The sequence below is a fragment of the Oryctolagus cuniculus genome, chromosome 16 (genome assembly GCF_964237555.1).
Source record: "Oryctolagus cuniculus chromosome 16, mOryCun1.1, whole genome shotgun sequence".
Lineage (NCBI taxonomy): Eukaryota > Metazoa > Chordata > Mammalia > Lagomorpha > Leporidae > Oryctolagus > Oryctolagus cuniculus.
The window spans coordinates 6256328-6281629 of NC_091447.1; the positions used below are offsets into that span (position 1 = coordinate 6256328).

Here is a 25302-nt window from a genome sequence, read left to right on the forward strand (position 1 = left end):
TCAGTCCTAAGAGGTGCTGCATGAAAATTAGACACTTCTAGTTTATCTCACTTCTTTCTTTAGGAATCTTCTATGTCCTGGGGGAGTGTCCTCTGTGTTTCCACTGCCTCTTTGCTATTATGTCCCAGGAAACTCAACAAATACCTGCGAGATTACTTTGGAGGGCTGCATGGAGTGATAAAGATATTCAAAGCCAGATACATTTGGATTTGAATTTTGGCTCCAAATTCTTGGCTGGATGTCCTTTGGCGTATATTTAAACTCTACATGGATCAACTTTCTCTAATTCTTAATATTAGAATAATGATATGGACCCTGCATTACTCTGTCAGCACATTATCTGGGGTCCGACAAATTCCCTCCTTTGTTCCTTCCTAACCATGACTTCAGATATGTCAGCAGATTCCTGTTCCCTTCAGATTGAAGTCCAAGAAACTCGTCTCTTGGCATCCTAGATGTGCCCAAATAGGCCCCAAGGATTTATCTGCCAACAGCAAAGAGACCAAAGTGCAATTAACTCCCCTTTTGGCATCCTTGTGTCCAAACACCACCCAAGAGCATCTACAAATAACTATTTCCTATACCTTCTGCATTTACAATTCTGTATCCAATCATGCATTTCCCAAGACATTAGGGTTAAAGAAATCATGACCTACTCAGAATCACACACTCAAAGTCATGATTGAATTTTGTGTATGACTTAAACTGATTCTCTTTTACTTTGAGAAAACCAATAAAAAACTTCCAATTCAGATGAGGAATCTGGCCAGGAGTCTGCGACTTCTGTAAACATAGATAAGTGAATTTTGCTTCTTATTTTCTACTACACAGATATATTTGACTTCCTTTTATCACATTGAATAAATATTTAAACAGTATCTTTTGTATATACTAGAAATATAACAAAAGCAAAACTTAAAGACATAGGGATCTTTAAAATTAATGCGTATTTTGGTATTTTATTTCATTTTTTGTTCAGGATTATGTTTGTGTATGATAATGGAATTATCATATATATATGATATATATTTCATTATTTTTGAAAACACCAAACTACACACAAATTTTGCATGATATATGCACTTCAAAGACTACTCATAAATATGATTGGTTATTCTACATTATGAGGTAGAAGTACACTGAAAAGACAAAGGATTACGGAACAAGAAGTAAAAAATAAATTTCTGCAAATAACACATTCTTATTATGTGTTATGATAAAACCTACTTTTGCTTGTTCAAAATATATTTTAAAATCTACACCAATAGTTTTGCCACCTAAATAAAAGTTTATAGTCAGTATGAGAGGACTATGAGGTATTCCAATGCTAGCACCAAGATGATCCAACATACAAAATATATTTCTCATGTTTAAAAATGATGCTTTTTAAAGAACCGACTGTAGGTTTGTGATCTAGTCCTTATTTGCCAAAGTAGACAGTGCCATTTTTCCTGTTTCAGGGAGGACACTGGCTTCCCAGGAAAGAGTGGCGGCTGCCACATGATGACAAGAGCTGCCAGTGACTCACGGAAATATGGAATGAGACCATGGAAAAGTCATTTTGGTTCTCTCTCACCTCAGTGCTTTCAAAGTTTCCTTCGCAATCTAGCAGTCCTCACATAGACTTTCCACTTATCGTGAAGGACATTAGTGACCTCGAAGTCTTGTTTCTGTGCTTTGTTCAGAGTTCTCTCTCAGTGGCTGATTTAGCCCAGTAGAAGATAACGTTTTTTAGCTGCTTCAGGAGAAGAATTTTCTTATCTGAATACTTACCTCGCATTAAGGTGCACACAACATATTGATATGAACCACAAGATTAGATTTGATAATTTGTCTCCCTTAGCTACTTAATATTAAATGTTAACTAAATAACTGTATCTGTTTAATCTGATTTGGCATCTAATCTAGTGTTATTAGGATCATGTGGATACTTTTAAAAATACACTGATGTCTGAGCTCAGAGCATGGTAATGTACCCTGAATCAGCCTGCAATGCAGTCCAGGCATGGAGATTTCTGAAAACGGCATTATAGTATTCTGATGTGTGGCTAAGATTTAATCAATCACAGTCCTGGCCCTTTAAAAGATGCACAAAGAAAATGAGATTTAATCAACCAACATTTTCTTAAAGATTAGTAGATACTTTGCTGCTCTGGAAGCTTCTCTTGGGGAAAAAATTTAATAGAATCCATTATTTGAAGATTTATTTACCCTTCCCCTCCAGTCACAATGGCAAAAACAGCATTGTAGAAATATAGCAACCAGAAATCTGCAGCAGATGATATGAAAGAGATTCCACCTCAGTTATAGTGCCTAGCACAGAGATTCTACAGCACTACATCACACGAGACGTAGAGAGCTAGTCACCAAGAAACAAGTTTACATCTACTTGTACAACAAAATTGAAAAATAAATCTGGAACTAGTTAAAAATAATAGGAGCCAGGGTGGGCCTTTGGCACAGCTGTTAACGCTTGGGATGCCCAAGTCCCATAGCAGAGTGCCTCGGTTCAAATGCAAGCTCTAGTTCGAATTCCAGCTTCTGGATAATGGGCACTCTGGGAAGCAGCAGGTGATGGCTTAAGCCCTTGGATCCCTGTCAACCAGGTGGGAGACTAGAATTGAGTTCATGGTTCCTGGCTTCAGCCTGGTCCAGTCCTGGCTGTTGTAGGCATTTGGAGAGTGAAACAGTGGGATAAAACAACTCACTATCTCTTTTTTCTTTTAAATAACATTTTATTAAAAAATAATCACATTTGGGACCAGCGCTGTGGTAAAGCAGGTAAAGCTGCCACTTACAGTGCTAGCATCTCATACGGGTGCTGGTTCAAGACCCAACTGCTCAACTTCCGATCCAGCTCTCTGCTATAGCCTGGGAAAGCAGTAGAAGATGGCCCTTGGGCCCCTGCACCCGCCTGGGAGACTTGAAGGAAGCACCTGGCTCCTGGCTTCAAATCAGCACAGCTCCGGCCATTGCGGCCAATTAGGGAGTGAACCAGCAGATAGAAGACCCCCTCCCCCAACCCTATCTCTCCTCTTTCTGTGTGTAACTCTGACTTTCAAATAAATAAACACATCTTTAAAAAAAAATCACATTGTAAATAAGTGAAATGCATACACCTGGATTTTAATCAGGATTTTAAAAATATTTATTTAGTTATTTAGTTGAAAGATAAAGTCATAAAGCAAGAGAGAAAGAGAGACAGCGGGAGCCTGCGACTCTATCCTGGTCTCCCATGTGGAGGCAAAGGCCCAAGTACTTGGACCATCTTCTGCTGCTTTTCCAGGTGCATTAGCAAGGAAGTGGAGAAGCCAGGACTTGAACCAGTGTGGAAAATATTTGAATGATAAAACTACACCAAGGTTAGCTGCAAAATTTCCCGTATTCAGATCTTTGCTCCCTGATGACCACATGCCTTTGGGAACTACCCATGGTACAAATTCCTTTCTTGATGTACCTGCTAAACTCTTGGATTATGGTTTAAAAAGATGACAATCATGGGGCTGGCATTGTGGTGCAGCTGACAAAGTCACCATTACCACCGAAGCATCTCATAGTGGGATGCTGGTTCCAGTCCAGGCTGATTTGCTTTCAATTCAGCTTTCCTGGAAAGGCAAAGAAGGATGGCCCAAGTACTTGGGCCCCTGCCACCCATGTGGGAGACTTGGATGGGGTACTGGGCTCCTGACAAGCCCAGGCCATTGCCAGTCATTTGGGGAGTAAGTTGTCATACATATAGAAGTAAATGTTTTTATTTATCTGAAAAGATAACTGTTCAATTTCAAAACAATGACTGATTTGAGACTATGAAGTTTCATTTCATCTCTTCATATTTGTTATTCATTGCTAATCCTCTTATACATCTAGTCCTAAAAACATTTTCCTCTAGTCGCCATTTCATTTCTGCCTATATCTATGTATAGGTAACTTTTTAAGATATGATTGTTGTCCAATGTCTTGAACAAAAATATTAATGAGTGATAATTATATACACAATATCTGCTAATTTAGTGAACAAACCAGTCTAGACCTAGAAACCCATGATTTAACTTACAACTTTTAATGTGGATTTCATTGTATTGAAAATACAGAAAGACATACTTGCTTTTGAGCCACCTCTCTATGCTATAACTGGAAATTCATATTGAAACATACTCTTTTATTAAGAATTTTAGTAGTGACAGAATTGATGGGTTTGGACTAGTTGTGTGTTGGTAAATTTTTAACAACTGCTAATGGTGCAGAGAATGGAGCATTTACCCATTTCTGTGTTGTAAATATCCCCCACCATGGCCACTTCATGAATGTGGATGTGGTAAAGCATGCTCGTGTTTGACCATGCCGGGCAATAATAAAGAACCATTATACTTAGGACTTTGTATACTTTAGAATGAAAATATCTTTCAAGATAAACCCAGAGATAAAGGGCAGAATAAGTTTCAGTTATGACTGCTCAATTATTCTTTCAACCATCCTCAAGACATCCACCAAGCTTAGAACTAGTAGTATTCTACTTGGAATATATCAGTGGGCAAAACAGAACATATTTCTGCTTATGCGGTTTTTACTCTCGTGCAAGAAGGCATAAAAAGGATGCAAACACAAATATAGGATTTTAGAAGATGGGCATTTCAACAGTAAAAAAAAAAAAAGCAACGTAAGGTAAGAGAAATTTAAGTTTGCAGGATCAGAGAGGACGATGGTTTCCCATTTTAAGTATCATGCTTATGGTAGACTTTTTTGAGGGAAAATAGCTGTCCTTTGGGCCAAAGTTTGAATCTCATTTATGTTCTAAAAGAAGCACTCTGTGTATCTGAAGCTGATGAAATCTGAATAAGCTCCAACAGCTGCTTTTCTGGCTTTGGTAGAATTTGGAAAACTGTGACTTTTGGGGAATTTAGTACACAGAGCCTCCTTGCACATATTTTTTTTTTCTAAATTGCTATCAATCATTATTTTTCAAAAGCTGTTACAGGAGCACTCTATTATGCTTCTGAAGACAGACCGCAAATTACAAGAATAGAAGCAAAGAAATAATCATGAAATTATTCTTCTAATGTAGTATAGAGACATGATGACTTTCACGAAAGTGTTAGTGGTAGGGCAAAAAGATAACTAATTTTGAAAATTGCACCAAAACAATTTCCTGATGGGTTGGATGTGGACTGTAAAAATGAAAGTATCCGAGATGACAAGATTTTATGTTTGCGCAAGTAGAGGAGTGAGGGCACCAGAAAGTAAAATGAGGAGCACTGCAGACACAGCAGAATTGGGGTGGAGAGTTATCCATGTTAGCTTCAGGTACTTTATATTTTAGAAATCTCCTAGACAGTCAAGTATAGCCATTTGGAAAGAAATTATATATGAATATGCAATTCAGGAGAAACATCTGGGCTAAAGAACTAATTTTGAGTGTTTTTGTATATAAATTATGTGACTGACAACAACAATTGGCCATGGGATTAGGTGATATCACAAAGACAACAACCACAGAGAATCGAAATGGACTGAATCTTGGAATATTCTCAAGTTAAGATGTCAGGGAAGAAGAAGGAATCTGTAAGGACACCAAGAATGGCATCTAGTTAAACATCAAGGAGACCAGCAGAAACAATGTGTCATAAAAGCATAGATCTACATTGCTCTGCTATGGATGTAGTTTGTCATTGCCAAAACTCACGTTGAGGCTTGGTCCCCAATGCAATGGATCTGAAAGGTGATGAACCCTGGTGGGAGATGATTGGGTCATGGCTGCCCTCTTATAGAGATGAATGCCATTCTTGCAGGTGTGGGTTAGTTCCACAATAGATTGTTATAAAAAAAGTGAGGTTGGCTTCCCCTGCTCTCTGGCTTGCTCATTTGCCAGGAGATGACTCTTTCATGTGTCCCTGCCACGTGATGCCATCTGCCAAGTTAAGATGTGGTCCTTACCAGATCCTAAAAGGTGCTGCTGACTGATCTTGTACTTTCAGCCTCAAAAACTGGGAGCCCAATAAACCTCTTTTCTTTACAAAGACTCCAGTATTTTGCTAGAGCATCGTGGAAAAGACAGAGACCATACAATGCCAAGCTAACTGAGGAAATATACCAATGGATTTAACACTAAGGAAGTCATTCATGTCCCTGTCAAGAGCTGTTTCAGTTCAGTGCTTGGAACCAAACCCAGTGAGTGAGCTGAAGAGGAAATAGAGAAATAAGAAGCAGCAAGCGGAGGAAACTCACTCAAAAGGATTTGTGGTTATGCAGTCAATTAACTGGATCATCAGCTGGTCTATAGGAACAGGAGTGAAGACATTTTTTGAGAGAGAAAAGAATGGATCCAGTGGAGAGGGAAGAATTGAAAATGAAGGCAAGTGGAGCAAGGACCAGTATAACAGGTGCTGTTCTGAGCAGGAAAGCATGCAATCTCCTTCACAGCAGAAGTTCAGGCTTCAAAGAAGGCAGTCCCCACTCCACACTCAGGGCTCATGGTCCCAAGAAGCGTCTGAAGTGAGTAGCACCTCCATGCACTGGATGCTGATAATGTGACCAGTGTGTTTGCTCCTTGTCCATCCACCAGTCTCCACAAGCAGAAGGTATCTCCCTCTCATCATTTTCCCAAGGAACAGGCTCAAGTATGCACCAACAGGGGATGAAGTAAAGAAAATCTGCATGCAGTGGTTCATTAAGATTGATGGCAAAGTCTGGACTGATGTAAGTTACCTTGCTGGTTTTACGGATGTCATCAGCATGGATAAGACTCAAGAGAATTTCCTTCTGATCCATGATACTAAGGATCACTTTGCAGGCATGAAAGGAATCCCTCATCTGGTGACCCACAATGCTCATCCCATTCGCTATCCTGATCCCCTCATCAAGGTAAATGACACCATTCAGATTGATTTGGAGACTGGCAAGATTACTGATTTCATCAAATTTGACATAGGTAACCTGTGTATGGTGACTGGAGGTGCCCATCGGGTAGAATTGGTGTAAACCTGGCTGTTTTGATGTGGTTCATGTAAAACGTGCCAATGGCAATGGCTTGGCCACTTGGACTTCCAACATTTTCGTTACTGGCAAAGGCAATGAACCATGGATTTCTCTTCCTCCAGGAAAGGGAATCCACCTCACCATTGCTATACAGACACACAAGAAACTGGCTGTCAAACAGAGCAGTGGGTGAAATGATCCGTAGGTGACATGTTAGAAAAGTCTTTGTACTTAATTCAAAACAATACGATGAAAAAAAAAAGTTCAGCCTTAGTTCTGGTGGCATGGTCTGTTCACCTGAGGGGAAGGCAGTTAGACGAGAGCTGCTTGGTTACTATCCTTTGGTTCTGCTAATATTATTGCTTTGGTACATGTGGATAGTAATAGTAACTTTCTCTTGGTGATTTGATGGGATTCGTATGTGCTGCACAATAAATATTCATCGACTGTAAACACTTGTCACCATCATGCTTAGACTTACACTGAGCTCTGGGATTCTTTTTGGAGGAGGCATAATGTTAATTTCAGTTTATTCTCAACTCTCTTCATTTTCTTTTACATTTCTGTGAGATGTTTTAAGCTTCTTATTTCAAACCAATAATGGAAATATCATGTAAAATACTTTATCATTAGTTAAAGTATCAATTTAAAAATATATGTTGTGGTTAACTCACTTTTGTGGGCAATGAAATTGAATGCAGTCATTACAGGTGTTTAAATCAAAACATTTAGTGCAATGTGATTATGAGTTACAATTTTAAATCTGTGCATTATGGAAAACTGTTCAGCCCACACTAGTTCAGAAGATGACAGCATTATTTTTTCAAAAGTTCTTACGTGGGTTGCAAAACACTTACTGAGAAACCAGACATTCTGGCAACAATGCTGGATTCTCTAGTCACAACGCGAATAACATCCTGTTTTAAGACAATGCAAAATTACCAAATTTTCCAATTAGTTTCTGAACATAAGACTTTGTAGTTCTCTGTGCATTTGCCAAAAACAAAGTATTAGGCAATATGGAAAAATCAAAGTTTATTGATTCTGCAAGAAAGCACACATTAAGGAATATAATTTGCTCATCAACCTATTGTAAAGAACATTAAAAACCCAAAATATTATCCTCCAACTGTAAACTCACAGCAGAAGTAACTGAAAAGAGCCAACTTTCTGTTGTGACTCTGTGCGTACCAGGTGTGAGAAGAGGTTATAACTTGTGTCCACATTTTTTTTAACTTTTATTTAATGAATATAAATTTCCAAAGTACAGCTTATGGATTACAATGGCTTCCCCCCCCCATAACTTCCCTCCCACCCGCAACCCTCCCCTCTCCCGTTCCCTCTCCCTTTTTATTGACATCAATATTCATTTTCAATTCTCTTTATATAAAGAAGATCAGTTTAGCATATATTAAGTAAAGATTTCAACAGTTTGCACACACACAGAAACACAAAGTGAAAAATACTGTTTGAGTACTAGTTATAGCATTAAATCACAATGTACAGCACATTAAGGACAGAGATCCTACATGAGGAGATTTCTGGGAGACCCTGACTCTTGAACGATCTAGAGGAAACTCCTCTCACAACATGGACTGACATTTTCTCCCTCCGATACTAGGACATTAGAAGAAACCTTTCTAGAGGAAGCAACACCTAAGCCACTCCGTCCCGTGATTCCACAGCAATAAGATCCCAGATAGACACAGGAGGACCTGCAGCCCCAAACCCCTTAAATATTCCCCTTCTAATAGTCCTGTCCTCTGTTTTTACTTCCCCATCCCCATCCCACTTTTTAACCAAAAGTCTACATTGAGAAACTGGACATTTGTAATCCAACTGCCAGGGGACTGACAACAAAGGGGACTGAGGAGGAGCAGAACTTCCAGAAAGGAATGCATTTTTCTGGCAAGTCCAGTTTCCCAGTGGTGGGAAATGTTTGTCCCTGGGCTCTGCTGAGTTTCCCTGCTGTGTAGTGTTCAGAAGAGAAGCCTTGGTGTTTTCTCGGGAAAAGAATCTCTCACAGTACACAGTCCCACACGGGCATATTCGCCACAACAACCCCCAGCCACCTTTCCCATAGTTTGTTATCCAACAACAACAACAAAAAGCCTGCCCGTATGTGAGCTCCGTGTCTAAGTTATTCTGGGAGGAAGGAGCTGTGTTTCAGACCTTTGCTTGAGAGATCAGTCAGTTCCACATTGTTTAAGTACTTTTGAAGACACCAAGAGGAAGGAAATGGATACAGTGATGGTTTTTTAAAGGAGTTTGATTACAGTGGGAGTCTGAGAGGTTGATGTTCGGAGCAGCACTGTGCACTGAAACCCAAGGATGGGCAGCTACAGTGTGTGAGGCTACAGCAGTGGCCCAGTGATGCCAGGAAATAGCAAGATTATTATTTTCTTTTTAGAGATACATGTAAGGATATATGTGTTTGAAAAGTAAAGTGACAGAGAGGAGAGAAAAAGAGAGGGAAGGAGAGACAGTGAAAGAGAAAGAGAGATCTCTCATGTGCTGGTTCACTCACTCAATGCCTGCATGAGCTGGGGCTGGTCCAGGTTGAAGCTTGGAGCCCAGAACTCCATCTGGATCCCTCACATGAGTGACAGGAGCCAAAGCACTTAAGTCATCTTAGGGTCTGCTGCCTCCCAGGATGCAACAGCAGGAATTTGGATCAGAAGTGTAGCAGCCAGGACTCAAAGGAGCACTCTGATATGGGATGCGGGCAACACACGGGGTGGCTTAACCGTCCGTGCCACGATACTGGCCCCTGAAAGATTCCTCTGATCAATGTGCCGCTCCTACACAGAATATTCCCAGTCATGTTGGCATTGTGATTCTCAGGGCTGCTATCAAAAGTTACCATAGCCATAGTGACTGAAAACAACAGAAATTCAGTTTCTCATACTCTGGAGGTGAGAGATAAAATCAAGGTGTTCATTGGTGGCTGGATCCTTCTTAAGGCTGGAGGTATGCTGTACTCTCTCCCTTGGCTTCTGGGGGCTGTGGAAAATCCTTGGGGATCCTTGTCTTGTGGATGCATTAATCAGATTTCTGCTTCATTGTTCACATGGCTTTCCCGGCTTGTGTGTGAGTGTGTGGGTGTGTGTTTAAGATTTATTGATTTTTTTTTTAAGGCAGAGTTGCAGAGAGAGGGAGAGAGATCTTCCATATGCTGGTTCACTCTCCAGATGGCTGCAACAGCCAGGGAGGGTCCCAGCTGAAGACAGAAGCCTAGAACTCCATCCAGGTCTCCTACATGGTGGCAGGAGCCCAAGTATTTGGGCCATCTTTTGCTGCTTTCCCAGGCACAGTTGCAAGGAGCTGGATTGAAACTGTAGCACCAGGGACTCAAACTGCACCCACATGGGATGCTGACACACAAGTGGCCACTTAACCCACTGAACCACAACACCACCCCCACTGGCCCATTATATCTTTTATAATGACAATGGTTGTTGGATTTAGAGCCCACCTTAAGTGCATAATAATCCCATTCTGAGATCTTAAATCGAATCACATTTTCAATATCCATCCCCCCCAAGAAAAGTCACCTTCACAGTTTGCAGTTAGGCCTTACAGATATTTTTGTGGGAGCCACAACTCAACCCATCAGATACTGAGTTTAGGAAGAAATTTTAAAGGCAATATTCAACCAAAACGTTTTTATTAGTACATTCCTCTGAAAATGCAGGGCCTTACAACAATTCTATAAGGTTTATTCTTCTGCTAACTGGTATTTGTTTGGATCATCTGAGAAGGATGTGCACACCAAATTTGTAGAAACGCCTGTGCAGGGTAACGGAGAGAAGGGGCAAGAGTGGGCAAGGAGAACCTGCAGCCTGTGAAGCAGATGGAACACCTGCCGTGGAGACAAGGAGACCGAGGGTGAGTGGTGAGGCTCAGATTGGTACAGCCCTGAGAAAGCCTTTGCCAGGCTGTGGAAGAGGCTCCTGGAGGCCACACTCCTTACAAGAGGTCTCTGTTGCAATTGACCAGCCACCAGATTTACCACCATCAAGGGGGCAGGATGCAATCCAGCTAAGAAGTATTGGCAACCTTGAGGACACAGCACCTGATGCTGGCGAGGCCATACCCAGACTGAAAGCCGATGGACACGACTTGGTACTGGGAGAGGTTTAATTAAGAGGCGACCATTTAGCCTAGCAGTTAGGATGCCCATGATCCACATTGGAGTACCTGGGCTTGTCAGGTGGTTCCAGCTTCCTGCAAATTCAGAATGTGGGAGGCAATGGTGACAGCCTAAGTGACTGGGTTCCTATCACTAATGTGGCAGACTTAAACTGAGTTCCAGGCTCGCTCGCTCTCTCTCTCTCTCTCTCTCTCTCTCTCCACACACACACACACACACACACAATCTCCACCTCTCAAATTAAAAAAAATTCTTAAATAATTAATTAAATAGCCCCATTAGTAAGAAGGTTTCCAAATTGACCAATTGGGCTTCAAAAAGATCTCATGTCTAACAATAAGTGAAGTCTGGGGCGGCGGGGGGAGGGAATGATTTCATCGTTTGTTCTTAAACTTTGCAATTTTTTATGAAAAGAGCTACACAAACTAGATACCTTCAATGGCCCAGGTCTCTAGGCCCCTGCACCCATGTGGGGACCTGGAAGAAGCTGCTGGCTCCTGGCTTCGGATCGGTGCAGCTCCGGCCACTGCAGCCATCTGGGGAGTGAATCAGCGGATGGAAGACCTTTCTCTCTGTCTCTAACTCTCTCTGTAACTCTTTCAAATAAATAAAATAAATCTTAAAAAATAATTAGATACCTTCATCTACTGCAGAGGCTTAATTTGCTTGATTTGTTCTTTTGGACAGTATTGATGCTGAGTAATGGTTTTGAGAAAACTGAATGACAGAAAAGAGTTTGTTATCTCCATTCCCATTGTGAACTGGAAGGAGAGAAGGCACAAATGCTTCATGCAGATCTTTAAAACGAATGTTCGCTCATGAAGATAACACAATTTGGCAACTGCCTTAGCCCTTCCTTTGTTGTTAGCCACATCATCCGCTGATAACTCACAGCCACCACATGAGCCAGTAGGAGGCAGACAAGATGTCCGCTGCTTCCTGTACCTGGACACAGCCAGGTCTCAGGTAGCGACCTCTGCTCTATTCGCCCAGGACCAGCTCCCTGCATCCCATCCTCCTCCTCCAGCCAGCAACAGCCTCTGCTGCACCTCGCACCTCTCTCTCCCTACCACTAAACTTCAATCCAGAGGTCTTCAAGGCTGTAATTAAAAGGAAACACCTGCCTCTCCAAGTCATTTGGGTAAAGGTTATTTTTATTCATTGCATCGTTAACATATCATTTATTCTTCAACTTTCTGCTTCGAAGGAAACTGTAATTTGTATCTAGTACTTAACCCCACAACATCATAGTATTCCGCACACATATGCACTAATAAGCACTTAAAGTGCTAAATAATTAAGTGTTAACGGATTAAGTAATTGGTGCTCTAGTGATTTCTATTATGTAAATGTATGTGTTGAGTTTTATATAGGTGTTTCAGGATGTATTATTGCTTGGAAAAATCTGGTCTGGTGCTTTCATAGGTTTGAAATGCATTCTTAATTTCTTTATTAGAAATAATAGCCTACAGGCCCTACTATTAAAAAATCAATATTAAATACACTTTCAATAATGTACTAGTTTCAGATAATGAAGGCGTTATGCATTAAACATACTATGTAGAAAAAATGTATGGAGTCAATGGAAGTACAAGAGAAAGTCAAAAAGTTCAAAGAAAATGCATATTATAAAAAATTCATGAATTTCAAATTTGTTTGCAGCCAAATATACTCATACTAACCAACATAAAATGTCTGAGAAAAATCTAGTTTGAAGCACTAAGATGATCTATCAGTTTGAAGGTAGCCTGAATCAGACCAACATGAATTTTGCTAAAATTAAAGCAAGAACAAACACCACATTTATGCTGAATCTGGGTTAGAAGAATAGTGACATCTTTGGTGTTTCGTAAAAAGTTTATGAGAACAATGCCACATCAGTTAACTCATTTTAAGAAGGAATGGAATGATGTGGGAGATGAAGCTTGCATTGGGAGACCATCTACATCTGCTTGCAAGTGGAAGAAATCATCTTGTTGTGCCCTAACTGAAGTGGACCAACACTGACAGCAGAAAGAAAAGTCAGCACCACAGACATCTCACTCGATTCACCTTCCACCATTCTGCATGATAAATTATAGTGGAGCAAGCTTTCTTCTCAGTGGGTGCCAAAAGTGTTGCATCCAGGTCAGCTGTAGACAAGGGCAGAGCTTTCAATGGAAGTTTTAAGCAAGTGAGCTCAAGATCTTAAAGCATTTCTTGCAAGAACTGTCACAGCACATGAAACACAGCTTTCTCAGGATGCTCTTGAAGTCGAAGCACACCCAAAGCAACGACCTCCAACAGACGGGAGTGGTTCAGTCAAGGCAAAAGCAGACCGCTCAAGAGCGGAGAACATGGGACTGAACCTAAAAGATCCACCATGCTTATAATGAGAAATATGAAGTCATCAAGAATGAGGGCAGAGAAACATGTGATCAAACCACTGCTACCTCAGAAGGTTTGAGAGGAGTAAGGAAGGGCTGTAGTGGAAAAAGATGACCTTACCAGGAGATGTAAATGGACCATATATAAAAATGATTATAGTGGTCTCCAACTGTGGGGAATTTCCTAATGTACATCATAATAAAGACATTTTAATAGTAGCAATATTTTCATGAATTCACATTGTCTTCTTTAGTTGTTTACATTTTATTTATTTATTTATATTTTATTTAAGGAATACAAACTTCATGCATTTCAGATATACAAATTTAGGAACATAGTAATTCTTCCCACTGTACCTCATTCCCGCTCATATTCCCACGCTTCTTCCTCCTCCCGCTCCTATTCCCATTCTTATTTTTTCACAAAGTTCTATTTTCAGGGCTGGCGCCGCGGCTCACTAGGCTAATTCTCTGCCTTGCGGCGCCGGCACACCTGGTTCTAGTCCCGGTCGGGGCGCCGGATTCTGTCCTGGTTGCCCCTCTTCCAGGCCAGCTCTCTGCTGTGGCCAGGGAGTGCAGTGGAGGATGGCCCAAGTGCTTGCGCCCTGCACCCCATGGGAGACCAGGGTAAGTACCTGGCTCCTGCCTTCGGATCAGCGCAGTGCGCCGGCCGCAGCGTGCCGGCTGCGGCAGCCATTGGAGGGTGAACCAATGGCAAAGGAAGACCTTTCTTTCTGTCTCTCTCTCTCTCACTGTCCATTCTGCCTGTCAGAAAAAAAAAAAAAAAAAAAAGTTCTATTTTCAGTTAATTTTATACTTGTAAAATTAATCCTACGCTAAGTAGAGAGGTCACCAAATAGTATGAGGAAAAAAACAAAAACAAACAAACAGGAAACCATTGTTCCTCAACAGTCAAGATAAGGGCTGCTCAAAATCATTGCAGCACGAAGTGTCAGTTTTACCCCTGTAGATTACCTTTTAGATACTCTATTAGTTACCACTGATCAGAGAGAACATATGGTATTTGTCTTTTTGTGACTGGCTTATTTCCCTAAGTATAATGGTTTCCAGGTGCATCCATTTTGTTTCAAATGACAGGATTTAAGTTTTTTGGAGTCAGACTGCAAAGGGGAATAAACAGAACTCTAAGCAATAAGCTAATTTTCCTGAGGATGTACCTTTTATAAGGTGCCTGGAGTGACTGGAATTTATGACAGCCACTTGTTTTATTTGCCTTTTGTTCCCTGCTTGCATTAGTATAATTTGCTATAATTTCATAATTGGGAGGAATGTTGAAAAGGGCAGAAAAGCTGGCAAGAAATGGAGAGATCTTGATGTTGCTTTCATAACAGGAAGGGCTGGAGAAAGCCTAGGGAAGCATTTCCACCAAAGTTAGAGTCGGACTGCAGCAAAGTCATTTAAATAAGGAGAATTTTAAGAAAGGAAACCTCAATTATTAGGGCTGGCATTCAGATGCAGCAGGTAAGCTACTGCTTGGGTCTCTCACAACCCACATCAGGGTGCCTGCCTCAATTACGGTATATGCTGCTTCTAACAGAGCTCCCTATTACTGCACACCCTAAGAAGCAGCAGATGATTGATCAAGTACTTGAGTCTCTCTCCCACACGTGAGACACACAAGTTCTGTTTCCTAGTTGAACCCTGCTGTTGTGGACATTTGGAGAGTGAACCAGCAGCTGGAAGATCTCGCTCTCACACTCTCGCTCTCGCTCTCTCTCTCTCCCTGCCTTTCAAATAAGTAAGCATTTTAAATACTCCAATTATTACCTTGCAAGAATTTTGTTCAATCACTTGTGAACTTAAAGAGGATTTTAAATTGTTTGACTACTGTTCACCTTAAAATCTGAAATTACAGAAAAGCAAAGAAGCATCATGAAATGGAATATGCCTTTTAATTCATATATGATTACCATCATTATTTTACTATAGCTTCCTGATTTTGCTTGAATGTTGATTGCTATTAATGAGGTGATCTGATTAATGACTTAAACAACTGGCCTTTTGAAAATGTTATTTAAATCTTAACCAGATTATAATTGGACATCAATCACCCTTTTTTCAATCTTACAGTCTTCAAAGTCATATGAAACATTCTTCTCCAAATTATTAGATTTCTCTACGGAAGTCCGAGTTAATCAAGACAGATGGGCAACTAAGTGAAATTGGCAGCAAATTTATCTAAATTTGTGATTTTTTTAAAAAAAACGATTTGTTATTGTCTGAGAATTCCCCAATTTATTTCCCTCTTCCCGAGGTCTCCTTTCCATAATAGATATAATAGATTGCTTTACATGACTTGGCTATATCATTATCCAGACTAACATTATGTAGTGGCACATGTTCCTCTGCTGTTAAGATAGAAGTGATTTTTAGGTTCAAAGGCAAAATCATTTCATTTTTATGATGATATACTTACTAATGTCCATTTAAAAACAGCAAGAACTGACATATAAAAAGACATAACCATCTACAGTTTCTCTATTGGATACTAGTAGTGTTTGATAATATTCTAAAATATTTTTGACATTTACTTATTCTTTAAAACATATTTTAAAAACTGGGATTAGAAATTACAAAAAAATTGGCTGGCGCTGGGGCTCACCAGGCTAATCCTCCGCCTTGCGGCGCCGGCACACTGGGTTCTAGTCCCGGTCGGGGCGCCGGATTCTGTCCCGGTTGCCCCTCTTCCAGGGCAGCCCTCTGCTGTGGCCAGGGAGTGCAGTGGAGGATGGCCCAAGTGCTTGGGCCCTGCACCCCATGGGAGACCAGGAGAAGTACCTGGCTCCTGCCATTGGATCAGCGCGATGTGCCGGCTGCAGCGCGCTGGCTGCAGCAGCCATTTGGGGGGTGAACCAACGGAAGGAAGACCTTTCTCTCTGTCCCTCTCTCTCACTGTCCACTCTGCCTATCAAAAAAAAAAAAAAAAGAAAGAAAGAAAGAAAGAAATTATAAAATAATTGAGGTTGAGAATTAAGTAGCATTTTTCAAGCTGCTTTTTTGCTATAGATATTTAAATGTTTTTATCTTAAGAAATATATATTTATACTATTAACATTATAGAATGAATACCATTTCTTTGTATATCTGTGCCATAACTTCATTGGCTAATTGGCCTTTTATTTTTGAGCATTTGGATGACTGTAATTCTAATGTTATAAGTATAATAAAGTATATGCACACACCTCTGAAATCTATTTCATTCTGTCCTTATCATAAACTTCCTAATGCAACATGAATTGGTCCGAGTTTCACCAGTGGTTAAGCCTTTTTTTTTTACATATTGCTGATGTTCCCTTCAGGAAGTTTAAGGTGATTTAATTTGTCAGACCAGTATATAAGTAGGGAATGCTATTTTTTTAAAGATTTATTTTATTTATTTTAAAGACAGAGTTACAGAGAGAGACACAGAGAGAGGTCTTCCATCTACTGGTTCACTCCCCAGATGGCTGCAACGGCCGGAGCTGCACCAATCCGAAGCCAGGAGCCAGGAGCTTCTTCCGGGTCTCCCTCGTGGGTGAAGAGGCCCAAACACTTGGGCCATCTTGTACTGTTTTCCCAGGCTATAGCAGAGAGCTAGATCAGAAGAGGAGCAACTGGGACTAGAACCAGCACCCATATGGGATGCTGGCACTTCAGGCCAGGGCTTTAATCCGCTGTGCCACAATGCTGGCCCCGACTATTGTTAATAGAACGTGGAAACAACATAAATATGATGCAAATCTACTTGCAAAGTAGCTGCAATAATTCTGTGCTCATGTAAAAATGCCACATGAAGTCAAATTTCATAGCACCATGAATTAATTATGTTGACCTGGTTATTGCTAGCCAAGTCTCTATTTTATTGCACTGCAATTTTCCTGATTCTTACGTGTGCAGAAACACATCTTTATAATAAAACTGGGGTCAGAAAACTGTGATTATTGTGCATGATGTTCTTAAAAATGAAGAGACTGAGGAAGAAAAGGGATCTAAAGTTGAAGAGGACAGAATTCAGAGTTAGCTTTTCCTGTGCTATTCAAACACTTCCATTCCTTGGGCTTTCAATGAATATTTTCATCTGTATATAAAGAGGACAGATTGGGCAATCTCTAAGCCTTTCCAGTTCTAAGGCACTCTGTAGATTCCATATTGCAATCTCCTTAGCTAATGGCCACGACTTATCTTAGTTTTTTTTTTTTTTTTCATAGCACCTAGCACACAAAGTACTTTGAATGAAATAGTCACTTTCTTATGCCACATGGATCATATGAAATTCTATTTTTAAATGAGTATATTGGGCTACATATTAATCAAGATTCACTTCATGGGCTTGCAAAAATAGGTAAGAATTGATTTTCTAGTATTATTTACGCTATACCCCTTGGTAAATGGAACCATTCTTCCAGTTATTTGATGGTTTTAGAACATAAAGAGGAAAACAGTTAGTTGAGGCCTCATGCAAATTTATTAACAGGAAAATGTTTAGTCAACTATGACATGACTGGTTTTATATTTCTTATTTTCAGCTAAGTAGAGTTGAAGAGGTAGTTGATTTCCAACTTTTAAATTGATACCTGTGTATTTTATATACTTTTCAATTCATTCTTGTGACCCATAAGTGTAGTCGGAATCACTTAATAGAAGGGGAAAAATGTGTAAATTTTTCAGCAATTGGATAAATTAACAAAAACTTCTTCAAAAGTTTTGTCATCTTTAATTAAAAGACATAGCTCCTCTATCTTAATATATTCTCTTTGTCTTTCATAACCATCATTTATATTCTACTGTTTCTATAACCATTATTCTATTGTTTTGTTTTGTTTTTTTTTGCTTTTTTAAGATTTATTTATTTATTTGAAAATCAGAGTTATACAGAGAGAAAGAGAGGCAGAGAGAGAGAGAGAGAGAGAAAGAGAGGGGTCTTCTATCTGCTGGTTTACTCCCCAGCTGGCCACAATGGCCGGAGTTGTGCTGATCCAAAGCCAGGAGCCAGGAGCTTCTTCCAGGTCTCCTCTATGGGTGCAGGGGCTCAAGGACTTGGAATATCTTCCACTGTTTCCCAGGCCATAGCAGAGAGCTGGATTGGAAGTGGAGCAGCCGGGACTTGAACTGGTGCCCAAAGGGGATGCGGGCACTGCAGGTGGTAGCTTTACCCACTAGCCACAGTGCTGGCTTCTATATTGTTTTTTATAACCACCATTTAAGAGTGCCATGGTTGGGGTTATCATTCTGGCACAGCATGTGAAGCTGCCACCTGCTACTCTGGCAACCCCTAGGGCTACCCATTTGAGTTCCAGCTGCTCCACTTCTGATCCAGCTCCCTGCTAATGGGCTGGGAAAATCAGGAGAAGATGGCCTAAGTAACTGCTCCCTGCTGCTCTCGTGGGAGACCTGGATGAAGCTCCTGGCTCCTGGCTTCAGCCTGAACCAGAGACGGACAATGCAGCCATCTGGGGCGTGAACCAACAAATGGAAAGTTCTCTCTCTCTCTCTTTCTCTCTCTGTCTCCCTACAACTCTGACTTTCAAATAAATAAATAAATCTTTAATAGTATCATGATTAAAGCAACATGATCAAAATTCTCAAACAATAATAAAGGGCATGAAATTCAAAATAAAAACTACCACAGACCCCAGAATTGCACAAAATTTATCCATTTTTAGATGATTTGTTTAGCCATCTCTGATATCACAATATTTACTAATGCCCTGGTATAAAAAGTGATAAATATATCCACAACAGAAACAGGGCTATTCAAAGTTTTACTGATTATATTCCTAAAGTTAGTTCTTCTTATTGGATGTTTATAACTTAATACTAACTGGAAACTCAATTTCTTGGTCTTTCAGGGTCAGAGTCGATTATCTGTTCTGTATGGAGTCGGAGAATGTTTAACCCATATTTTTCTTGAGTTCAACACCCATTTTTCCAACTTTTCTTAACTATACTTTCACATTTTGTTCTACCTCTATAATTAATGGTGCCCCTGGGCATACAAACCAAGTTAGACGTAAAAACGATACCTGGGCAGCAGATCAATGACCTGTGCTGGAAGCCAGGACAGTTAAATGCTGCTGTTACCTCTGCTTGCTCTTCTCAGCTTTTACCTGATAGAAAATGAGTAGGATCGAGACCCCGAGCAGAACAAGGAGTCAATGGCAGTGCCACAAGGGAAAAGCGATCTGAGTTTATAATGACCCTATAGGGTAGAGCCACCCACCACTGTGGAATGTCCCCAGCTGACTTCTGAACACGAAAGGTATAAACTTCTTAAAGTTTCAGAATTTAGGTCTCTGTTTTAATATCCCCTGCATTATTGTGTCTGTTTTTTAAAATCCGCATTTTCAAAATTACTTGGTAGCATAGACCACAGTAGGGATATACTGATATCATTGGTTTCTTAGCCACATAGTGTGACCAGTCCGTGGGGGAGAAGCTGCAATGAGTGCATCGTTCTGTGGTACTTTAAGGACAATATTTCAAGTACCAATTGGACTCTGTTTTCTTATATCCAATCACTAGCTCAAAGCATGCTATGTTTTAATTTGAATAGATTTAAAACTGATAGAAGGGTACTTCCAAATATTTGTGGAAATGATCAATTAAAAACAAGTTATTGGCCGGCGCCGCAGCTCAATAGGCTAATCCTCTGCCTGTGGCGCCGGCACCCCGGATTCTAGTCCCAGTCGGGGCACCAGATTCTGTCCAGGTTGCTCCTCTTCTAGTCCAGCTCTCTGCTGTGGCCAGGGAGTGCAGTGGAGGATGGCCCAAGTGCTTAGGCCCTGCACCCCATGGGAGACCAGGAGAAGCACCTGGCTCCTGGCTTCGGATCAGCATGGTGCGCCAGCTGCAGCGCGCCGGCCGCAGCGGCCATTGGAGGGTGAACCAACGGAAAAGGAAGATCTTTCTCTCTGCCTCTCTCTCTCACTGTCCACTCTGCCTGTTAAAAAAAAAAAAAGTTACTTTGATGCAGAAAAATGTTTAAACCCATGCATACAAGGGGACTTCAGAAGTTTCATGGGAAACGTCTGGTGTTTGAGGTAAAGCTGCCACCTGCAATGTTGGCATCCCAAATCAGAGTGCTGGTTCCAGTCCTGCCAGTTTTGCTATTGATCCAGGCCCCTGCTAATGTGACTGGGAAAGAAGTTGAAGATGGAAGCACTTGGGCACCCTGCTACCCACATAGGAGATCCAAATGGTGTTCCGAGCTCCTGGCTTCAGCTTGGCCCAGCCCCAACAGCTGCGGCCACTTGGGGAGTGAACTAACAGACTAACAGATGGAAGATTCATTCTGTTTCTCTCTCTCTCCCTCTCTACCTATAACTCTACCGTCAACCTTCAAATAAGTAAATAAGTTTTCAAATTTTAAGCAAAAACACGTATTATGAAAAAAATGCATCGATTTAAAAAATTCAAATAGCTCTCTTTATTGTTGCTGACAACCTGCAAAGACGTTCTCAGCCATTTCACAGAGCACCAACGACGCTGAGCATCTCTGTGCACGCTTACACACCTGTCCTCTCAACTGTCTGCTAGTGCGTTATCCTTTCCGTTTCTGCTGAATTATGTGCTGTTTTCTCATTGATCCACAGGGCTTTTGTTCGTATTCAGGGCATTGATCCACTGCCAATTAAAAGTGCTCAATATCTGCTTTCATTATTTGATATTCTTTGTGTTGTCTTTGTATAATATAGTTATAAATATAAAATAGTCAAATGTATCCTTATTTTCTCTTTATGACATCCATTAGTTTGTGTCTGGTCTAAAAAATCCTTTCCCAGCACAAGGTCAGAAAGACAACGGCCTCTATTAACTAAAAAAATGAAATTAGAGTTCTGCCTTTATCATAGAACACAGCCTATAATGCAGTGGGTTGTTTTTCCATTGTTGTATCTTTCTGTAGAGATACAATCAGCCAGAACACTTACTGGTTTTTCCATTTTTGCCTGTGGCCTGATAAACAATTCCTATCACATGCTTTACTTCACCTGTACACCAAGTCTGTGTGCTGCCTCTTAGTACCATTACTTGAATTGGCAATTACATGATAGTTGCACATTATCTCAGGTGGTACAGGCTGTTTCATGGCATTGTCTTCCCAACTGAGGAGAAGCTGTCATTCTGAAAACTAGGCTCTTCTGTTTAGTTATTAAAAGTCATTTCCTTGAAATTTTACATTTCTTTGAAAATGTGATATTTATTATGACATCATTAAAGGCATTGCTTAATCTGTGGAGAATTAGTAAAGTTTTTCAATACTAGTTCTTCTTAGAACTTGAAAAAATGTTCTATTTATGTCAGCTTTAATTTCTTCTGTAAAGCTGTATAATTTTATCCATTAGCCTTTTGCATTTTACTTAGGTGGATATTAAGGACAATATATTTTTGTTGTAACTTTGAATTATATCAATTTATTTTTAAATTTTTATTTGTTTACCCATTTGAAAGAAAGGCAGAGAGACAAACAGAGATCTAACATCTGCTGGTTCACTCCCCAAATGCCCGCAACACCAAAGCTTGACAAGGCCAAAGCCAGGAACCCAGAACTCAAACTCTTCCACATGGGTGCCAGGGACCCAACTAGTTGAGGCATCATTTGCTACCTCCCAGGGTGCACATTAGCAGGAAGCTGGAATTCAGGGCACATTGGGAGCAGAGAATTTGAACTCACACTCTCTGATTTGTAGCGTGGGTGTCCCAAGCAGTGTCTTAACTGCTAAGACGAATGCCAACCCCCTATTTTTGTTTTTAATTCTATTTTCTAATGGTTAGTTTCTAATGTAAAACTGAAGTAATTTTTTTCTTACATTATTTTTACTGTCATTAACCTGGTTACTTCAACTGCTAATTCTCAAAACATATGCAACATTCTTGCAATCTAAAATTAAACAATCATGTCATCCAGAAATGATGATTATTTGGCTTTAAGACTACAAATCTTACATATTTTAATTCTTTTTAAATTTTATTGGCAAGGATGTCCACTACAACGAGCAACAGAAGAAGTGACAGCAGATGTCCTCGCCGACTTCTTGACGTTAGGGGGTATCCATGCACTGTTGTGCCATTGAAAATTGTGTTTGTTGTACTTCTCTATAAACACTTTAATCTAGTTGAGGACATCTTGTGTCTCTTGCTTTACAAATAATTTTTGAACCATGCATATATTTTGAGTTCCACTGAGTGCATTTTAATCCTTTCTTTTTAACACACATCTTGTAATATGAAAGATATTGAGTCGTGTGTGTTAAAACACCATTACTTTCCTGAGTTACATGTGATTAGATTGTGATATTTTCCAGTTTTCTGGGTATTGCAATTTATTTATCTCTTCATCCCACATTATCATTTGTTTTGTTTTGTTTATCTTGGCTGTTGTGTACTGTATCATCTAGTTTAGACTGTAGTTGGTTACACTGGAGCGAAGAAAGTACAAATTTCATCTATTTTATACGTACAGTTTTAAGAACACAATGATAATTCGCAGCCTACTCTCCCTCGTTCACTCACTCCCATCTCCCCTCATTTTCTTATTTTTCTTTTAGTTTTTACAGTGAAATACTTGCAATTTTTGTTATGATCACAAAATTAACCCTCCACTGAATAAAGCATTCAACAAGCAGTAAGTAGAAAAACCAAAAACCACTGTTCCTCAAGAGTATAGGCAAGGGCAGTGAACAATAATCAAATCTCTCCTTTTTGACCTTTGAGAATTTTTGTTACTTTTGAGCCTGGCAATGTATTTCCCTATGTGTCTATTATGGAAAGACTTCTCCACCCAGCCTGTCTGCTGCACTCTTAGCAGAGCAAGCACCTCACCCCTTTCCCACTGCACAGGCGTCTGCACTGAGGCTGTGTCTGCCTCCCACTACCAAGCTCGCCGCACAGGGTACAGGCAGCCATGTTGTTTCATGGGAAGGAGGCAGAAGGAGTCAGCTACAAACCATGAGTGACTTCTATCCGTATTTTCTATCTCTTCTTAACATTTTATGCTTGTTGTTATCACATGACTTTCAAAGTTTAGAAAAAATATGATTAAATCCAATACAATGTAAAAACATGGCACCTAAAACGTCCAAAAATGAACACTAGCATGTTGACTCATTTTATTACAATGATCCTAAGAAAAATGTAGAAAATGGCTGTCAAACTCACTAATTCTAAGAAATGGTTTCAGTCCTTCATGTCACAATCTTCTTCCCTAATCATTTCATTTATTCTATATATAAATATTAATTCTTTCCATCTAGCCATCAAAATCATATGTATGTATATATGCATGCATATATATGTATGATTATATATATATATATATAGTATAAACCTTACTGCAGTTCACAATTAAATTAAATGCATTAACTTCTACGCTTCTGTCTACAGAACATAAAAGGGTGGGGTTCTCATTAGACCTGCAGTAGAAAGCCAAGGCCACTTACATCTTTAATATGGGAAAGATGGGTGTTTGGCTTAGTGGTTAAAAGCCCATGTTCTACATCTAAGTACCTGGGTTCAATACCCAGCTTATCTCCTGTCTCTAGCTTCCTGCCAACGCAGACCCTAGAAGGTAACAGTGATGGCTCTAACAGTTGGGTTCCTGCCACCCTTGTGGGAGACCCAGATTGATTCTTAGTTCCTGGTTTTTGCCCCCTGGGCTGGACCATGATGTGTATTTGGGGAGTTAACCAGTGGTAGGAACTCTTTCTTTCTCTCTGTTTCTCTGTCTCTTGCTTACTGTAGCTCAAATAATAATAAATAATAATACAGTAGATAAATAAAAGCATTGTGAAGAGAACACATAACTGGAAGAGTATGTCACAAAGAAACATCAGCCTGCTCAACCGAGCTGAAACTCTGAAATAGAAAAATCAAATATTGAAGCATAACCTCAAAATATATACATCACATTAATATATATATATATATATATACAAAATATATACATCACATTAAGTTATACATTTGTTTCACATTGCAAATTCTGGAATAATGTATTTAAATTTATCAAAATATTATTTTAAATGTAAGGTTTTAATTATATTTAAACATCATGTATTTTTGAGATTCACAATAAATGAGAGATCTATGGATAAAATAAGTCTATACCATAACTTTTCATATTGTAAGATCAAAGAATTATTTATAAAAGTTTTAATTCTTTGAAAGCAAGTGAATTTTGAGAGCCATCAAAGTTTCCATTTTTGCTTTTTATGACATTTATAAGCAATTGTTAAGAGAGTTCCTGTGTTACAAGCTTGGAAGCAAATGTTAGACAATTTTCCAGGAACACACACAATTCACTCACACAAATCTACACCCTAACAGTATTATATTCTGAAAGTAGTTGGGAACGGTTAGTTTCCCACAAACTTTGTTATCTATGAACTGATTTCTGACTAGCTCACCTGACATTCCCACTGGCTGTGATTTGTTTGTGTCTGTGTGATATGTGTGTGTGTGATCTGTGTGCATGCAGTTCTATTTTACTCACCATTCTGTAATGTGTTGAGAGCATTTCTGCCATTCTCCCATGTTTAAATTTGTAATAAAGATCACACCAATTAGTCCCCAAGACACGCCAAGATCTCCTATGAAGATGCAGCTGTTACCATTGTATTATGAAAAACTAATTCTAAGCTTTTGAAGCTATTGGATACATACTACAAAATGTATGTGGGTCTTTTATCAGCATCAATATACAAAAATTTAAAAACACCAGAACTTTCACCTCACAAAAGCACACCATATTCGACTCAGAAAACTATTAAGGGTGGTATATAATTTTTAAGAGATATACTTGTCAAGAAGAATTTT

At 39.7% G+C, this 25302-nt stretch overlaps 1 protein-coding gene and 1 pseudogene across 16 annotated transcripts in view; one reads left to right on the top strand and one right to left on the bottom strand.

Moving 5' to 3' along the window:
• Positions 1–25302, bottom strand: part of DGKB (diacylglycerol kinase beta) — a 773939-nt gene that overhangs the window by 603678 nt on the left and 144959 nt on the right. The gene's annotated exons all lie outside the window — the stretch shown is intronic.
• On the top strand, positions 6344–7165 carry LOC127487318 (small ribosomal subunit protein eS4-like; annotated as a pseudogene).